This window comes from Mustelus asterias, chromosome 7, assembly GCF_964213995.1.
Source record: "Mustelus asterias chromosome 7, sMusAst1.hap1.1, whole genome shotgun sequence".
In the NCBI taxonomy this organism is placed as follows: domain Eukaryota; kingdom Metazoa; phylum Chordata; class Chondrichthyes; order Carcharhiniformes; family Triakidae; genus Mustelus; species Mustelus asterias.
The window spans coordinates 108,665,282-108,684,934 of NC_135807.1; the positions used below are offsets into that span (position 1 = coordinate 108,665,282).

Sequence of the window (19,653 nt, forward strand, 5' to 3'; positions counted from 1 at the left end):
ACATAAGCCTCCTTTTTCTTTTTAACCAACAAAGAAACTTTTTTGGTGCACCACGGTTCCCTAGCCCTACCAATTCCTCCTTGCCTGACAGGGACATACCTATCACAGACTCGCAGTAGCTGCTCCTTGAAAAAACTCCACATGTCGGACGTTCCCAGTCCCTGTAATCTCCTAGTCCAACCTATGTTTCCTAATTCTCTCCTAATAGCCTCATAATTACCCTTCCCCCAGCTAAAACCATTGGCCCGAGGTTCATGCCTATCCCTTTCCATCACTAAGGTGAACGTAACCGAATTGTGGTCACTATCACCAAAATGCACACCAACTTCCAAGTCTAGCACCTGGTCTGGCTCATTTCCCAGCACCAGATCCAATATAGCCTCACCTCTAGTTGGCCTGTCTACATACTGAGTCAAAAAACCTTCCTGCACGCTTTGAACAAAAACTGACCCCTCTAACGAGCTAGAGCTATAACAATTCCAGTCAATATTAGTCAAGTTAAAATCCCCCATAACAATTGCCCTATTACTTTCACTCCTAAGCAGGATTGACTCCGCAATCCTTTCCTCAACCTCTCTAGAACTTTTAGGAGGTCTATAAAAGACTCCCAACAGGGTGACCTCTCCTCTCCTATTTCTAATCTCCGCCCATACTACCTCAACAGATAAGTCCTCATCAAACCTCCTCTCTGACACTGTGATACAATCTCTGACCAATAATGCTACCCCTCCCCCTCTTCTACCTCCTTCCCTACTTCGACTAAAACATTTGGTCGGTGAGGATTCGATGAGCTGAATGGCCTCCTTCTGTACTGTAGGGATTCTATGATTCTATGACACCCACTTTGGACAGTCAACTCCAACGTTTGTGACACATATGGGCCACGATTCTCCCATTGCAACCCGCAACTTTTCTGGCAGGTTGTGGTGGAGATGCGCGTCTCCGGCCTGGAACGGGGATTTGCGCATGTGCCGGGAACGCCTGCACATCTCCCAGAGCTGGAGAACAGTCGCCGGTCAGGCCACACACTGGAAACCAGCGGGAAGGCAGGTAAGTAATTTAATTCTTTTCTGCATGTATTTTAAATATGTATATGAGATCCTTCAGATCCTGATTGAATCTCCCACCCCGACAGGGGTACTTCATTCCAGCGGGGTTCAGACTAACTCCCACATTCGGGGAACTAGCGGGAGACTCCGCTGGAATGAAGGGGGCAATCAGGGCCCACCATGGGGTCAGGCGGTGGGGTGTGGTGCCCCCTGGGCATGGGCACCCTGGCAGTGCCTGCCTGGGCCCCCTGGCACTGCCCAAGGGGCAAAGTGTCCATGCCTATGTGGCATGGACACATCAGGCAGTGCCCATCGGGCAGTGCCAATGGGGCGGGGCCTATTGTGGGCAGGGCCTAGGAGTGATCGGTGGGGGTGGGGGGTCCTGCTGCCTCTCTGCAGACAGGACTGGTCTGGGATGGAGGGAGGGCAGTGATTGGGGTGGGCGTGGTCTGCTGGGGGAGCCTGCCTCCGGTGGGGTCTGACCCGGGGGGGGGGGGGGGATCACCACTGCTGGGGCCTGGACATCAGGGCGCTTCAGGACACGGCGGGGAGGGGGGGGATTGCTGTGGGGGCTGCGATTGGGCTGTGGGGGCGCTGGAGGGCAGCACTGTGGGGGTCTCGGGCTAGCTAGCGATTGAGCTGGCCAGAAAACAGGAGGTTGACAGATTGAGGTCACTGTGCAAGCGCAGAGCTGCAGAATGGTCAAAGTCCGGCGCGAATCGGCCCTGCCCCCCTGGGTTTTTAATGAGATTCCTGACTGGGATCTCTGTCGTGCACTGAGTGCGGAGATTCAGGTGAGAAGCTGAACTGACAGAACAGTCAGGATTTAGAACAGTTCTGCCACAATTCAGCACTTTTGGGAGAATCGCGGCCATGGTTTCAAATCAGGATGCAGATGATGCATCCCAGCTATCATTTCTTTCTATACCATATCCATCACTTTCCCCATCATGGGATCACTTGTAGTATGTCTCTGAACTTGAGAAGCTGTCACAGGCGAATGATCTACTCATGAAAATAAAGAATATTAGTAAAACTAGTTGGTGGCTTGTGCTCAATAGAACATACAGCACAGAACAGGCCCTTTGGCGCACAATGTTGTGCCGAGAATAGGTAAAGGTAAGTGTGATAATGCTTCAGCATTAGCACGACACTCTGACTGGTGATACTTTATATCGTAAGAATGTGCAGTCTTTTCAATCAACTCGCAGCTAATGACAATATGCCTTTATATGGATCAAAAATAGTAGTTCAGGGACAATGATCAGTCAATAATTTGAAATGAAGACCATATAAATAATGATGACATTTTTGTATGCCAAATTTATATTCAATGCTTCTTTTTCTAGATGAGCATCGTTAGATTCAACACTAGTCAGAAGCTGAAGCAAACAGGGCAAACTGTTGTGAACAGAAACACAAACTGTTTGTGAACAGAACTCCCACTTACCTGACGAAGGGGCAGCGCTCCGAAAGCTAGTGGCTTTTGCTACCAAGTAAACCTGTTGGACTTTAACCTGGTGTTGTGAGACTTCTTACTGTGTTTACCCCAGTCCAACGCCGGCATCTCCACATCGGAACTATATAAAACATTGGTTAAGCCACAGCTAGAGTATTGTGCGCAGTTCAGGAATTCACATTATAGCAGGGATGTGATAGCACTGGAACAGGTGCAGAGGAGACTTACGAGGATGTTGCCTGGGCTGGAGACTTTTAGTTATGAAGAGAGATTGGATAGACTGGGGTTGTTTTCCTTGGAGCAGAGGGCACTGAGGGGGAACATGATTGAGATGCATAAAATTATGAGGGGCATAGATAGACAGGAAGAAACTTTCCCCCTTGGTGGAGGGATCAATGACCAGGGGGCATAGATTTAAGATAAGGGACAGGACGTTTAGAGGAGATGTGAGGAAAAACGTTTTAACCTAGAGGGTTGTGGGAGTCTGCAACTCACTGCTGGAAGAGTGGTGGAGGCAAAGACCCTCATAACATTTAAGAAGTATTTAGATGTGCACTTGTAATGTCAAGACATACAAGGTTATGGACCAAATGCTGGAAAATGGGAGTAGAATAATTGTGTGGTTTGTCTTTGAATGGCACAGATGCGATGGACCAAATGGCCTTTTTCTGTGCTGTTGACCTCTCTGATTTCAGACTTCTGCAAAACATCTTTGTTATCCTTGTGCGCTTTCTCACATTCTGTTGTCCAGTCCCATGACTGTTTCACAAACAGTAAATTATGCATTGGCTTCAATAATGTAGCTACATTCAGAACAAATTTGCCATAATAATTTACTAATCCGAGAAAAGACCTCAATTGCATCACATTCGTTAGATGTGGAGCTTCTAAAATAATGTCTGTTGATGATTAACCCAAATAATGCATGGTGAGTACTCAAATCTTTCAAGTTTTTAATTACTTGTGCACAAGTGAGAACACAATACAGCGCAAAGTTTTGCAGGGTGTCTGTTGATAGATACAAACAATTTAGCAGTTATAGTTAATTACAGCAAAAGAGAAACAAGCAATTTTCTAATCCTTCATTTGCATACATATCCACCAATCATAGCATAGCTTTTTGCCCTTTCTTATCCAACAGAAATCTGTCTCCTGCTAATTTTTCATTAGCATAATATGACCCCATATCTTGCTCTTTGGCATTTTGGAATTGTCTTATTTTCCATCCAGTGGCCAAGGTTTTAGATTTAGTCGCTTATCCTGAGTACGTAAGCGCTGGCTTCACTGAAGGCCTCTTTTGCTGATAAGCATTTTTCATTACTTGACAGAGTTTTTTGATAATTATGGAACTTTAATTTTTCCAATTGTTGGAACCTAACTTCCACATGTCCATCTTTTTAGGTGCTTTATATAGATCCTTACTACAATAACATGACCCAAATACTGGACTGACGTCTGGAAAAAGTCACAATTTTCTTTCTTAATATACAGACCATGTGCTTGAGGACATTCCAATATTGCTTCTAAATTATTCAAATGCTCTTGTTCACTGGACCCTGTAATTACAATATCATCCAGGTAACATTGTACACCAGAGAAACCACTTAAAATCGGATCCATTGATCTTTGGAAAAGGGCTGGTGCATATGTTATTCCAATTGGCAATTTTTTTCATAACGAAAATACCTTTATGAGTAGTGATGGTAAGCAATGGTTCAGCATCTGTATGGTTCATTCATCTGTAAATATGCTTGTGAAAGATCAATCTTGCTGAATTTCTGTTCACCTCATAACCCAGCAAACAAATCTCCAGTTAAAGGAAGTGGATATTGATCAGTACACAACACTGGGTTTATGGTTGTTTTAGGATCACCACAAATACAAACTGAACCATCTGTGTTTTTAATGACAGGTACGATGAAGGTAGACCAGATTGGGAGGCGATGGCCGAGCAGTATTATTGCAAGACCACTGTAGCAGCCTGTGACTGCTTGAGTAGGGTGGAATCGTTGGGCGGAGGCCAGCTGCGGATGAACATCAGGCCAGGGGTGCAGGCACAGCAAAATGACATAGAGACTGACATAGAAATTGGCCTGAAAGCAAGGTATGATCGGATTACCTCAGTCCAAAACAGTTTGCCTGGAGACAAGCCCTTTGTAAGATTTGAGCTTAGGCAGTTGAAAACCAAAGATGCACCAGAATGTGTAAAAGGACAGTTATACATTTCCTGAGGAAAAAAGTCACCACTATATACATGGGACAGACATGCATCAGTGAAATGAAAAATTCGATGTATATTGAAAGCTGAAACTAGACATCGAGATACATAGCTCACAAACACAAAGGGTCCACCACTGAAACTCATTAACACCCATTGAAACCTATCAACAATGATGTGAAACTAATCAGACCTAAGCCTGGCTAGCTCAGTTGGTAGAGCATGAGACTCTTAATCTCAGGGTCATGGGTTCGAGCCCCACGTTGGGTGCCATTGTTTATGGGTGGCATGGTGGCACAGTGGTTACCACTGCTGCCTCACAGCGCCAGGGACCTAGGTTTGATTCCCGGCTTGAGTCATTATCTGTGCGGAGTCTGCACGTTCTCCCCATGTCTGCGTGGGTTTCCTCCGGGTGCTCCGGTTTCCTCCCACAGTCCAAAGATGTGCAGGTAAGGTTGACTGGCCGTGCTAAATTGCCACTTAGTGTCGGGGGACTAGCAGGGTAAATGTGTGGGGTTACAGGGATAAGGGCTTGGTGGGATTGTGGTTGGTGCAGGCTCGATGGACTGAATGGCCTCCTTCAGCACTGTAGGGATTCTATGACAGACCAAATCCTTGGAAAATTCCAGAAGGTAGCCAGACAGGTATACACTGCTAGCAGTGTTTGAGAGAACCCACCTCTCCAGCTTCCTCCAGAAGTGCCTCAGGACATGGCAGCAACAAGAGCAGCTCGCCTCCAGACCAGAGAGAGGGAGAGGGAGACTGAGACAGACTTGAGAGTTCATCGTACTGACGGAATCACGAGGATCCAGGGTAGTATACAAATTCCTAAATGATCGATTGGCTAGAGAGAGAAAGAATTGTTGAAGTTGTAAAACCTAAGTCACAGAGTCAAAGAACAAAGAACAATACAGCACAGGAACAGGCCCTCTGGCCCTCCAAGCCTGCACCGATCATGTGTTCCTAACTAGGCCATCTGTTGTATCCCTCTATTCCCAGTCTGTTCATGTGGCTATCTAGATAAGTCTTAAATGATCCTAGTGTGTCTGCCTCAACCACCTTGCTTGGTAGTGCATTCCAGGCCCCCACCACCCTCTGTGTAAAATACATCCCCCGCATATCTGTATTGAACCTTGCCAACAATTGACAATGGTTTCATGGTCATCAGTAGATACTTAATTCCAGATATTTTTTATTGAATTCAAATTCCACCATCTGCCGTGGCAGGATTCGAACCCAGGTCCCCAGAACATTAGCTGAGTTTCTGGATCAACAGTGTTGTCCGATGTATTTCTAATATCCTGCGGACTCACTCAACCAGCACTGTGTATGATGGATTTTACTCAAACACCTCTGTATGTGTCAGGCAAAACGACCACGCACACGAACCAATAGTAACATAGAAACCCTACAGTGCAGAAGGAGGCCATTCGGCCCATCGAGTCTGCACCGACCACAACCCCACCCAGGCCCTACCCCCACATATTTACCCGCTAACTACACATCTCAGGGACAATTTTTTTTAACCTGGCCAATCAACCTAATCCGCACATCTTTGGAGTGTGGGAGGAAACCGGAGTACCCGGAGGAAACCCACGCAGACACGAGGAGAATGTGCAAACTCCACACAGTAAATAAACAAGTCACAACTTTATTCCAAACAGTAAAGGATATTATTAAACTAGAAAGTGTGCAGAAAAGATTTGGTAGGATGCTACTGGGACTTGATGGTTTGAGTAATAACGAGAGCTTGGATAGACTGGGACTTTTTTCTCTGAAGCGTAGAAGGCTTGGAGGTGATCGTATAGAGGTCTATAAAATAATGAGGGACATCGATCAGTTGGTAGTCAAAGGTAGGGGAGTCTAAAACTAGAGGGCATAGGTTTAAGGTGAGAGCGGAGAGATACAAAAGGGTTCAGAGGGACAATTATTTCACACAGAGGGTGGTGAGTGTCTGGAACAAGCTGCCAGAGGTAGTAGCAGAGGTGGGTATAATCTTGTCTTTTGAAAAGTGTTTAGACAGTAACATGGGTAAGATGGGTAGAAAGGGATATGGGTCAAACGCGGGCAATTGGGACTCGCTTAGGGGTTAAAAAAACAGCGGCATGGACAGGATGGGTCAAAGGGCCTGTTTCCATGCTGTAAACCTCTATGACTGAACAATTAGAACTGAATAATCTCATTAGCGATAGACAACATGGTTTTGTACGAGGGAGGTCATGCCTCACAAATTTGGTTGCGTTTTTTGAGGAGGTGACAAAAATGATTGACGAGGGAAGGGCCGTGGATGTCGTCTACATGGATTTTAGTAAAGCATTTGACAAGGTCCCTCATGGCAGGCTGGTGCAAAAGGTTAAATCTCACGGGATCACAGGTGAACTAGCTCGATGGGTACAAAACTGGCTTGGCCATAGAAAGAGTTTTAACAACACCAGGTTAAAGTCCAACAGGTTTATTTGGTAGCAAATGCCATTAGCTTTCGGAGCCCTGCTCCTTCGTCAGATGGAGTGGATATCTGATGGAGTGGATAGGAGCAGGGCTCCGAAAGCTAATGGTCTTTGCTACCAAATAAACCTGTTGGACTTTAACCTGGTGTTGTTAAAACTCTTACTGTGTTTACCCCAGTCCAATGCCGGCATCTCCGCATCATTGGCCACAGAAGACAGATGGTAGCAGTGGAGGGGTCTTTTTCTGATTGGAGGTCTGTGACGAGTGGTGTTCTGCAGGACTCTGTACTGGGACCTCTGCTGTTTGTGATATATATAAATGACTTGGAAGAAGATGTAGCTGGTCTGATTAGTAAGTTTGCAGACGACACAAAGATTGCTGGAGTTGCGGATAGTGGTGAACATTGTCAGAGAATACAGCAGGATATAGATAGGCTGGAAAATGGGGCAGAGAAATGGCAGATGGAATTTAATCCAGATAAATGCGAAGTGATGCATTTTGGTAGATCTAATGCAGGGGGGAGCTATACAATAAATGGCAGAACCATCAGGAGTATAGACACACAGAGGGATCTGGGTGTGCAAGTCCACAGATCCTTAAAGGTGGCAGCACAGGCAGAAAAGGTGGTGAAGAAGGCATATGGCATGCTTGCCTTTATTGGACGGGGCATAGAATATAAAAGTTGGCATATGATGTTGCAGTTATATGGAACGTTGGTTAGGCCACATTTGGAATACTGCGTCCAGTTCTGGTCGCCACACTACCAGAAGGACGTGGAGGCTTTGGAGAGAGTGCAGAAAAGGTTTACCAGGATGTTGCCTGGTATGGAGGGTATTAGCTATGAGGAGAGATTGGGTAAACTAGGGTTGTTCTCCCTGGAAAGATGGAGGTTGAAGGGCGACCTAATAGAAGTTTATAAAATTATGAAGGGCATAGATAGGGTGAAACTTTTTCCCAGGTCAGAAATGACAAACACAAGGGGTCACAAGTTCAAGGAAATCTGCCGCCCTTACCTGGTCTGTCCTACATGTTACTCCAGTGCCACAGCAATGTGGTTGACTCTCAACAGCCCTCCATGGATAACTAGGGATGGGCAATAAATGCTGGCCAGCCAATGACGCCCATGTCCCATGAATGAATAAAACTCTTGCTTTGAGACATTTTGGTTGCAATTTCGGCTTTATCTCGAGTTTCACTTGAACTCGTTGTATTTATTCAGAAGATGACTTCGGTTTGTTTTGTATCAACCCATCAGTTGACAGCATTCCAGTTCAGCTTTATCTTTCCAACCATGATCTTCCAAACAGAGCTGGAAAATTAACACGGATCGCATGAAAAGACAACTCCACTGTTAGTCTACTTATTTCTGCACAGACCAAGATGTAACCTTTTAATGGCACAATTTCTTCCCTGTCTGTCAATAGAACCATAGAATCCTTACAGTCCAATAGGAGGCCATTTGGTCCATCGAGTCTGCTCTGACTCTCCGAAACAGCATCTTATCCAGGCCCATCCCCCTGCCCTATCCCTGTAACCGCATGCATTCCCCATGGCTGACCCACCTAACCTACACATCTTTGAACACTAAGGGGCAATTTAGCATTGCTAATCCACCTAACCTGCACATCTTTGGACTGTGGAAGGAAACCAGAGCAACCAGAGGAAACCCATGCAGTCATGGGAGAACTTGTAAACTCCACACAGACAGTTACTGAAATAACTCCTCCAAGGCTGGTGTCCCTTCACCAGATTTACTTTATTTACAAGTTCATTGCCACCTGTACAAAGTCAGAATCTAGAATATCAGTGGCACTGACACTCCTCAATACATGTACAGGTGACACTCCCTGATTGGGCAGGCAATCATTACCTCAACCAGGGAGCTTAAACTCCAAGAGGTCAACCCTTGAGGTCATTACAGTCACCCAAAGCTGGAATCGAACTCGGGTTCATGGCATTGTGAAGTAACAGTGCTAACCACTGTGCCACCATGCCACCCTTAAAATGTCCTTAAAATCACATCAGCTGGTTTTAAAGGAAGATGATTCAGTTTTTGTTGGTATGTAGTTGCAGGAATTAAAGATACAGCAGCACCAGTGTCAACCTCCTCATTGGTTGTCCACTTCAGAATCACCCAGAATCGATGTGATCCATCCTGTATGGATAAGCTGTCCAGTTGGGGGTCTTTATCATACTTCTGGACATTCTCTTCTTCACAGTCATAATTCTTTTCATAGAATGCAACTTGTTCTTCTTGAAGATACCCAGATTTGTCTTCTAAATACTTTTTTCTCAGGAGAAGCGGTCTAGCGAACAAGCTTTTGCAGTGTGACCCATTTTGCCACAATTCTTGCATTGACTATCATTGCTCCAGCATTCACTCACTGAATGGCCCATTTTGGCACATATATGACATGCCTGTTGCTGTTTTGACTTCTTCTGGGCAGTTCGCAATTTATGGATCTTTATTCCTGCATGAAATTGTGAAGCTTCTTTCGTAGCCAGTCCCATCGATACTGCAACTTCTATTGCTGTCTTTATAGTCAAAGCATGTTCAGTGAGCAATCTTCTTTGGATAGCCTCAATTTGAAGACCACAATCTAGACAATCTCAAGAGTAGCTTCAAATGATTCGCCAAATTCACAATGTTGTGCCAGCTTTTTTCAGATTGCCACCAACTGAGCAGTGCTTTGGCCTTTCGGTTGATTCCTTCGATGGAACCTGAAGCATTCTGTGATGATCAATGGCTTTGGAGAGTAATGCTCTTCAAGGATCTTTATAAAGTCATTGTAAGTTTTGGTTCCTGGCTTTGCTGGGTGAACCAAACATTGTAGCAAATTAAAGGTCTTACTTCCTATTGTATTGGGAAAAACAGGTATGAACAACGAGTTTGCAATTTTTTTTTGCTTGTACAAATGCTCTATATAGGAACTCCATGAATCATTTTCTCCATTGAAAGGACCCATGGATCCTAAATGATCTGCCATTTCTCTTGCAGCTGCTGGTAACTCGAGACTACTCAATATATATGTCTTCCCAGCATTCCTCTTTTTACCCTGGTGACCATTAATTTCATGTATTTTTTATTTCAAGTGGCCCAGCTGTGTGACAAAGTATCCATTGTTTTCAAATATATCAGATACTGCCTAGAATCTCACACTTCTCCGATAAGAAAAATCCCCTCTTTTTCAAACCATATAGGGTGCTTTTTTCTTACTCGAGCCTTCCTGCACTGGAACTTAAATCTTTAATCCTGTTGCTGCTTCTCCTTAGCCTTCTGATATACGAGGTGTCAGGACCCACAATTTTTTCCTTTCCTCTACTCAGGATCTTTTTCAATGTTCTTGATGAAATAAAGCCCCAACTCGCCACCAGTTCTCTTTGTAATGTTTTAACTATAATAGGGGTTGTGGGTTTTAACAGAAAATAAAGAACACCATTTGCACACGTAAATTCAACTAATAACAGCTGATTTATTCCAGCAGCTCTTTTCTGTGGAGTACAAACTGAAAGTAAAAACAGCAGCCTATGCCAATACCCTAATGACATTACCATCAAATCATGTGATCAGCTCTTAAAGGAACATACAACCCTTTTAAATATATAACACCATCTCTCACCATGTGCATGAAGATGCTTGTTATCTGAATCCACTGATCAACATTCACGTGCAGGATTTCACCTCCATGATCATGGCCTGATACTCTTCATCTTTTCAATGAAGTTTGGTATTTTAATTTGTAGCTTGTACACTGCTTTTGCTATCACCACATCATCAGCATAATTCAGGTCAATTAAATTTCATTTCATCCACAGTTATTTTCTATCTGACTATCTTGCCAAATCTCCATTCTGACAGTTTTAAAAACAAGAACAGTGAAGAATTAAACTGCATTTCACAAGCTCATCATTTTCTTCTGCTTTTATTTGTATGCTGAGTGCTTCTAGCAATTCTGTTTAGAATAAAATATGGTTCAAATGATCCTTCATAGACAAATTTTTACCAATTGTGTTTTGCAATAATAATAGCAAGCTTATTTGTCTTTGTTTCAGCTGCAACAATCTCAAATGACCTTGTATCTTTTGTCCTGCTATTTCTGTCATTAATCTGTTTTTCATCAATGAGCATTGTCACATTACAAAAGCCTCAGAATGCTTTAACAGCATATTAATTGGTGAAAGGAAGCATGTATCGCCTTACTTTATTTGTGGAGTCTGTGCAATGTCTAGAGCTTTCAAATGAGTAACTTAACCATTCACAACCACATTTTGCACAGCACTGGTGCCACATGAGAGAGGAAGCATTTAAAAACTGCAGTCAGATTCACTTTTTGGTAATGCAACACAATGTTTCTCTGAATTGTAAAATAAATCTTTTGGGTCCTCTTAAATTCTTGATACTGTTGCTGTTAGGCAAAACCCTGACAACTGTGTAATTTCATCATCAAATTTAAAGTATAAAATAAATAGTTGTACCTTTGTATATATTTTAAATTGAACTGTTTTTACACAGAACACAGAATTGGTCACTTGGACCAACTGATCCATATCTAAGCTTTGTATAAGCCTCTTTCCATCCTGTTTTATCAAATCCTATCTCAATATTCTGCTATTCCTTTCTCCTTTATGCACTTATCTAACAGTCCCTTCAAGGCATTTATGCTATTCATCTCAACTCCTCCATCTGGTCACAAATTCTATATTTGAACCACTCTGAGTAAAGACATTCCTCCTGAATATTGGATTGATTAGCGACTTATATTTATGGTCCCCAGTTCTGGATTCCCTCAGAAGTGGGAACATTTTCTTTCTGCTTACCTTATCAAACTACTTGCATAATGTAAACATATCTACCAGTTCACATTTTTTTTTCCAGAGGAAAGAGTCCTAATTGTTTCCGAATAGTATAATCTCTCAATCCTGGTATCCTCTTTGTAAATCTTTGTTGCAGTTTCTTCAGTGTCTCTCTGTCTTTCTTGCAAGAAAGAGATCGGCACACAGATCTTGTGTAATTGTGGTCTACATATAATTGTGTTCTAACTAAGGTTCTGTGCAAGTTTAACAAAGCTACTGTGCTTTTTGTTTCTATTTCTCGAGAAATGAACCTGAGCGGTTTTATTTTATGGACTTATTTACTTGCATTACTACTATTAATGCTTTGTGAATATATGCCCTTGATCCCTTTAATTCTCACCTCCATTCAGTTTCTTATCATCCAAGCAGTATGTGGCCCCCTAACTCATCTTACCAGAATCCATCACTTCACACTTATTTACACTGAAATCCATTGGCCAATTACACAATCATTCTGAAAGATGATGAACATTTTTCCTGGATTTTCTCACGTTTTATAAAGCTACCTTTATAAAGCTCTAGTTAGGCAAACCTAGAAAATTGCATGTAGTTCTCGTCACCACTTTGAGAAAGATGCTAGATCCTTGAGATTGTGCAGAGAAGATTTATCAGAATGGTTCCAAGGATGGGGGATTTTAGCTACGAGGTTAAATTGGAGAAGCTGAGATTATTCTCTTTGGGGCAAAGGAGATTCAGGGAAAACTTGAGAGAGGTGTACAAGATTATGACAGATTTGGATAATATAGAAACATAGAAACTCGAAGCAAGAGTAGGCTATTTGGCCCTTTGAGCCTGCTGTCATTCATCTTGATCATGTCTGATCATTGAATTCAATTTCCTGATTCCCCCCCCCTTCCTCCCATATACCTTGATCCCTTCAGCCTATATCTAATTTCTTCTTGAAATCAGACAACGTTTTGACCTCAATTACATTCTGTGGTTGTGAATTCCACACATTCACCACTCTCTGGGTGAAGAAATTTCTCCTCACCTCAGTTCTAAAAGGTTTACCCCTTATCCTCAAACTATGACCCCTAGTTCTGGACTCCCCCACCATGAGGAACATTCTTTCTGAATCTACCCTATCTAACCCTGTTAGAGTTTTGTAAGTTTCTGAGAGCCCGTCAGTGGCAATGATCTGAAACTCGTTGCCCACAAGGGTGGTGGAAACAGAGACAAAAAATGATTTCAAAAGGAAATGTAATTAACATTTGAAGGAAATAAACTTGTAGGACTATTGGGGATAAACTGGGTAATGGGACAGACTGGAACGCTCATAAATTCAATGGGCCAAATGGTCTCTTCTGTGCTATAAATGACTTTATGACTTTTCCTCAGTATTATCTATACTGTCAATCTAGTGTAATCTGCAAATTTTGAAATTGCTGTTTCAAATCCTAAATTCAAATAATTTCTATAATTGGTGAACAGCAGTGGCCCATACATCGATCTCATTGCAATACCATTTCGCACTTTCCACTAGTCTGAGTAAAAACCTTTAGTCCCTGCTTGGTTTTCTGTTTTGTAGCCACTTTGCTATCCATTCTGTTCTTTGTCCCTGTTGACACAAGCTCTGACTTCAGTTCAGAGTCTACTATGATCTTAGAAACATAGAAACATAGAAAAACTACAGCACAAACAGGCCCTTCAGCCCACAAGTTGTGCCGAACACATCCCTACCTTCGAGACCTACCTATAACCCTCCATCCTATTCAGTCCCATGTACTCATCCAGGAGTCTCTTAAAAGACCCTATTGAGTTCGTCTCCACCACCACTGACGGCAGCCAATTCCACTCACCCACCACCCTCTGTGTGAAAAACTTACCCCTAACATCTCCCCTGAACCTACCCCCCAGCACCTTAAACCTGTGTCCTCTCATAGCAGACATTTCCACCCTGGGAAAAAGCCTCTGAGAGTCCACCCGATCTATGCCTCTCAACATCTTATACACCTCTATTAGGTCTCCTCTCATCCTTCGTCTCTCCAAGGAGAAAAGACCGAGCTCCCTCAGCCTATCTTATTGAAGTCCTTTTGAATTCTGAGTAAAATACATTTACTACTCCATGTTACTCCTTCAAATAAAATTGGTCAATCTATGTTGTTAATTCTTTATTATATTTTTTGATTTCTAGATGTTTTTCTGTTACATTTTTCCTGCTACCATTAAAATAACTGGTCTATCGAATTTTAAAATATAGGAATAACTTAGTTGTCCTCCAGTTCTCTTGCACTACACTGATTTCTAATAACCTCTTATAAATTGATTTCTCATATCTCTTCCCTCGCTTCTTTAAGTAAGCATAGAGGGAACAAACAGTTTTATTGTTTCTAAGTTTAATTAGTTTATCAATTATACCCTCCCTTTCTTTCTTAAATGGCTTGATATCTTATTTGATCTTTTCCCGATGTCATGTTCATTAGTTTCCCTGGCAAACTAAATTATTCAATATTTGGGGTATTTTATTATAATTTTGCTTGAGGCAAGTCTTACAATTAATATCTTTAAGGGAATCATAGAATCCCTGTGGGTGGCACGGTAGCACAGTGTTAGCACTGCTGCTTCACAGCTCCAGGGACCTGGGTTCAATTCCCGGCTTGGGTCACTGTCTGTGTGGAGTTTGCACATTCTCCTTGTGTCTGCGTGGGTTTCCTCCGGGTGCTCCGGTTTCCTCCCACAGTCCAAAGATGTGTGGGTTAGGTTGATTGGTCATGCTAAAATTGCTCCTTAGTGTCCTGAGATGCGTAGGTTAGAGGGATTAGCGGGTAAATGTGTAGGGATATGGGGGTAGGGCCTGGGTGGGATTGTAGTTGGTGCAGACCTGATGGGCCAGATGGTCTCTTTCTGCACTGTAGGGTTTCTATGATTCTATGATCCTACAGTGCAGAAGAGGCCATTCGGCCCATTGAGTCTACACAGACTCTCCGACAGAACATCTTACCCAAGCCTCCTGTCCTATCCCCATAACCCCACACATTTTCCATAACTAATGCATCTAACCTACACATCTTGGGAAACTAAGGGGCAATCCACCTAACCTGCACATCTTTAGACTGGAGGAGGAAACCGAAGTACCTGGAGGAAACCCACACAGACATGGGGAGAATATGCAAACACCACGTAGATACTCACCTAAGGCCAGAATTGAACCCGGGCTCCTGGCATCGTGAGGCAGCAGTGTTAACCACTGTACCACCATGTCATTTATTAATTAAGAAGCTTGTCAGTGCTGGAAAGTAAAGCACTCTGTATACTTTTGTTATTGTGGAAAATTAATTTTTACCTGTTAAGACATTTTACTTTTGACTATTTCTTTAATACTAGAATCAGTACATAAGAAGTTAACTCTCAAAACTGCACAGAGCATCCTTTTAACAGTAGGCCAGTCTTAAAGCAGTTTGTTTGTTCATTAAATATTCTACAAGATGATTGCTCATACAATGGTAATTTTAAATATTAATTAGTCATTCCAAAGGAGTGAGGTTAATGTTTACAATCTCAAATTTCTCAGAGTTTGTGAGAGATTGTCTTTGTGACAGCTGATTGCGCCATTCATCCTATTTGTTTGGTGGAATAGTAGAGCTGAGCAATCATTTGGGAGTAGTCTGGCCCCATATCAAAGTTGGCCATTAAGCCCTATGGTCCGCTCCACCATTCAATAAGATTATGGCTGATCTTGTTATAGAGTCAACTCCACTTTGCTCTCTGCCCTCCCCCATAACATTGGACTACCTTGTCTATCAAAAATCTAACTTTGTCCTGAATAAATTCAATGACCCAGCTTCCATTGCTTTCTGGGGAAGATAAAAATCCTTTGAGAGAAAAATGTTTCTGTCTTAAATGGGAGACCTTTCATTCTTAAACTGTGTCCCCTGGTTCTAGTCTCTCTCACAAGTGGCACAGTGGTTTAGCACTGCTGCCTCTCAGTGCCAGGAACCAGGGCTCTGGCTGGTGACTGTCTGGAGTTTGCACAATCTCCCCGTGTCTGCGTGGGTTTCCTCCGGGTACTCCCATAGTCCAAAGATGTGTGAGTTAGGTGGATTGGCTATGCTAAGTTGCCCCCAAGTATCAGTGGGAATACCAAATACTTGGGGTTACAGGAATAGGGTGAGTGAGACTATTGTTGATGCAGGGTCAATGGGCCAAATGGCATCCTTCTGTACGATAGGGATTCTATGATTCTGTGAAATGGAAACATCCTCCCATATCCACCTTGTCAAATCTCCTCTGGATCTGATGTGTTTCAATAAGATCACCTCTCATTCTTCTAAATTCCAATGGGTATCGGCCGAACCTATTCAGTCTTTCTTCAACTACAAAAAAAGGAACTACAAAAGGTCGTGAATGTAGCCCAATCCATCACGCAAACCAGTTTCCCATCCATTGACTCCATCTACACTTCCCGCTGCCTTGGCAAAGCAGCCAGCATAATTAAGGTCTTCACACACCCCGGACATTCTCTCTTCCACCTTCTTCCATTGGGAAAAAGATCCAAAAATCTAAGGTCACGTATCAACCGACTCAAGAACAGCTTCTTCCCTGCCGTCAGACTTTTGAATGGACCTATCTTGTACTAAGTTGATTTTTCTCTATGACTGCAACACTATATTTTGCACTCTCTTGTTTCCTTCTCTATGAAAGGTATGCTTTGTCTGTATAGCGCGCAAGAAGAAATACTTTTCACTGTATACCAATACATGTGACAATAAGAAATCAAATCAAATAAAATCTGAAGATAAGCCCCTCATCCCACGAATGAAATGAGTAACCTCATCTGAACTGCTTCTAATGAAATTATATATTCTTCAAGTAAGGAGACCGAAATTGTACACAGTATTCCAGATGTAGGTTGCGATCTTTCTGGCCCGCTGCGGGGGGTTGATAGACACAGTGAACGGGAAGATAGCATGCGAGGCTTTTGCGCTGGACGTGAACCGGTCTCACACCGAAAAACATCCTCCCAACTGTGTTTTGCCGGTGCGGTTGGCCCAAAAAGGGTGTGAAGCCCATTTAAATATTAATGTTAACACACCCGGTGCGGCTGTTTCCAGCCTCCTAGACGTTTCCCTCCTTGTCGCCAAGAGGTCACACCAATGAAAATCACCCACGGTCCCTACCATTGGAGGGGATCCAATGTCAGGGGCAAGGCTTAGCAGTGCCTAAGGTGAAGTGCCAGCCTGGAGTGCCCACTTGGCACCCTGGCAATGCCCATCAGAGACCCTGGTACTGTGCACTGAGCACCATAACTGTGCCAGGGGCTGTGCCAAGGGGGTGCTGCCTGAGTGGGGGCGGAGCCTGAGTGGGAGTGGGGCAATGACGGGGGGGACGGGGAGGCAAGGGGGAGCTCCAAAGGGGTGGTGATTAGTGGGGGGAGCTCTGCAGGGGTGATTGGTATGGAGGGGAGCTCTGCAGACGGGGTGTGATCAGTGGGGCGGGGGGGGGGGGGGGGGCTACTGGCACAGGGTCCAATTGGTAATGGAGGGGTGGAGACCATGGCTGGGATTTTATGGTCTCACTTGTTTGAAACTGGAAATTGCAACCCGATGTCAATGGACATTTCCATTGTCCATCCCCTGCCCGCTCCGATTCCGTGGCGGGTGGTGTTTCCTCAGAAGAAACTCTTCAAAAATGCAGATATGAAAATACAACAGAACTTACTCCAACTTGTAAGTCAAAGAAAGGATTTAATAAAGAAACATCAATACTCCAAACTTGGGGCCTCGCCCTGGGCCACTCCAAGCTTCCAGCAATTCTACATGGTTTCTTATTTACAGTGAATCAGCTGGTCAGCTGACGATTACATCACTCTGTAATTAGTTCTATGATTTACTGGGTCAGCTGACCCTTACATCTTGTTCCCATCGGTCACATTACAACCAATACAAAGTTGTCACCGGTTACACTCTGACAGATTCCCTTTATTTTATTTTTTGTCTTCAAAATAATTTAAGACGAATTTAAGCCAGAGGGTGGTTGTCAAGGGTTCTTTTTCAAACTGGAGGCCTGTGACCAGCGGTGTGCCTCGAGGATCAGTGCTGGGTCCACTGTTATTTGTCATTTATATTAATGATTTGCATGAGAATATAGGAGGCATGGTTAGTAAGTTTGCAGATGATACCAAGATTGGTGGCATAGAGGACAGTGAAGAAAGTTATCTCCGATTGCAACAGGATCTTGATCAATTGGGCCAGTGGGCTGACGAATGGCAGATGGAGTTTAATTTAGATAAATGCGAGATGATGCATTTTGGTCGATTAAACCAGGGCAGGACTTACTCAGTTAATGGTAGGGCGTTGGGGAGAGTTACAGAACAAAGATCGGGGGGTACATGTTCATAGCTCCTTGAAAGTGGAGACACAGGTGGACAGAGTAGTGAAGAAGGCATTCAGCATGCTTGGTTTCATCGGTCAGAACACTGAATACAGGAGTTGGGACGTCTTGTTGAAGTTGTACAAGACCATGGGTAAGGCCATACTTGGAATACTGTGTATAGTTCTGGTCACCCTATTATAGAAAGGATATTATTAAACTAGAAAGAGTGCAGAAAAGATTTACTAGAAAGCTACCAGGCTTGATGGTTTGAGTTATAAGAAGAGGCTGAATAGACTGGGACTTTTTTCTCTGGAGCGTAGAAGGCTGAGGGGTGATCTTAGAACCATAGAACATTACAGCACAGAAACAGGCCTTTTGGCCCTTCTTGGCTGTGCCGAACCATTTTTCTGCCCAGTCCCACTGACCTGCACCTGGACCATATCCCTCCCCACCCCTCTCATCCATGTACCTGTCCAAGTTTTTCTTAAATGTTAAAAGTGAGCCCGCATTCACCACTTCATCTGGCAGCTCATTCCACACTCCCACCACTCTCTGTGTGAAGAAGCCCCCCTCTAATATTCCCTTTAAACTTTTCCCCCTTCACCCTTAACCCATGTCCTCTAGTTTTTTTCTCCCCTAGCCTCAGTGGAAAAAGCCTGCTTGCATTCACTCTATCTATACCCATCATAATTTTATATACTCTATCAAATCTCCCCTCATTCTTCTACGCTCCAGGGAATAAAGTCCTAACCTATTCAACCTTTCTCTGTAACTCAGTTTCTCAAGTCCCGGCAACATCCTTGTAAACCTTCTCTACACTCTTTCAACCTCATTAATATCCTTCCTGTAATTAGGTGACCACAACTGCACACAATACACTAAATTCGGCCTCACCAATGTCTTATACAACCTCACCATAACATTCCAGCTCTTATACTCAATATTTTGATTTATAAAGGCCAATGTACCAAAAGCACTCTTTACGACCCTATCTACCTGTGACGCCACTTTTAGGGAATTACGTATCTGTATTCCCAGATCCCTCTGTTCTACTGCACTCTTCAGTGTCCTACCATTTACCTTGTATGTTCTACCTTGGTTTGTCCTTCCAAAGTGCAATACCTCACACTTGTCTGCATTAAACTCCATCTGCCATTTTTCAGCCCATTTTTCTAGCTGGTCCAAATCCCTCTGCAAGCTTTGAAAACCTTCCTCACTGTCCACTACACCTCCAATCTTTGTATCATCAGCAAATTTGCTGATCCAATTTATCACATTATCATCCAGATAATTGATATAGATGACAAACAACA

The 19,653-nt window shown here is 43.4% G+C and overlaps 1 non-coding gene across 1 annotated transcript; it reads left to right on the plus strand.

Annotated features, from left to right (window-relative positions):
* Window positions 1-4,923: 4,923 nt before the first annotated feature.
* Window positions 4,924-4,996, plus strand: trnak-cuu (transfer RNA lysine (anticodon CUU)). Its single transcript has one exon. It is a non-coding gene; the product is annotated as a tRNA-Lys (tRNA).
* Window positions 4,997-19,653: the final 14,657 nt, after the last annotated feature.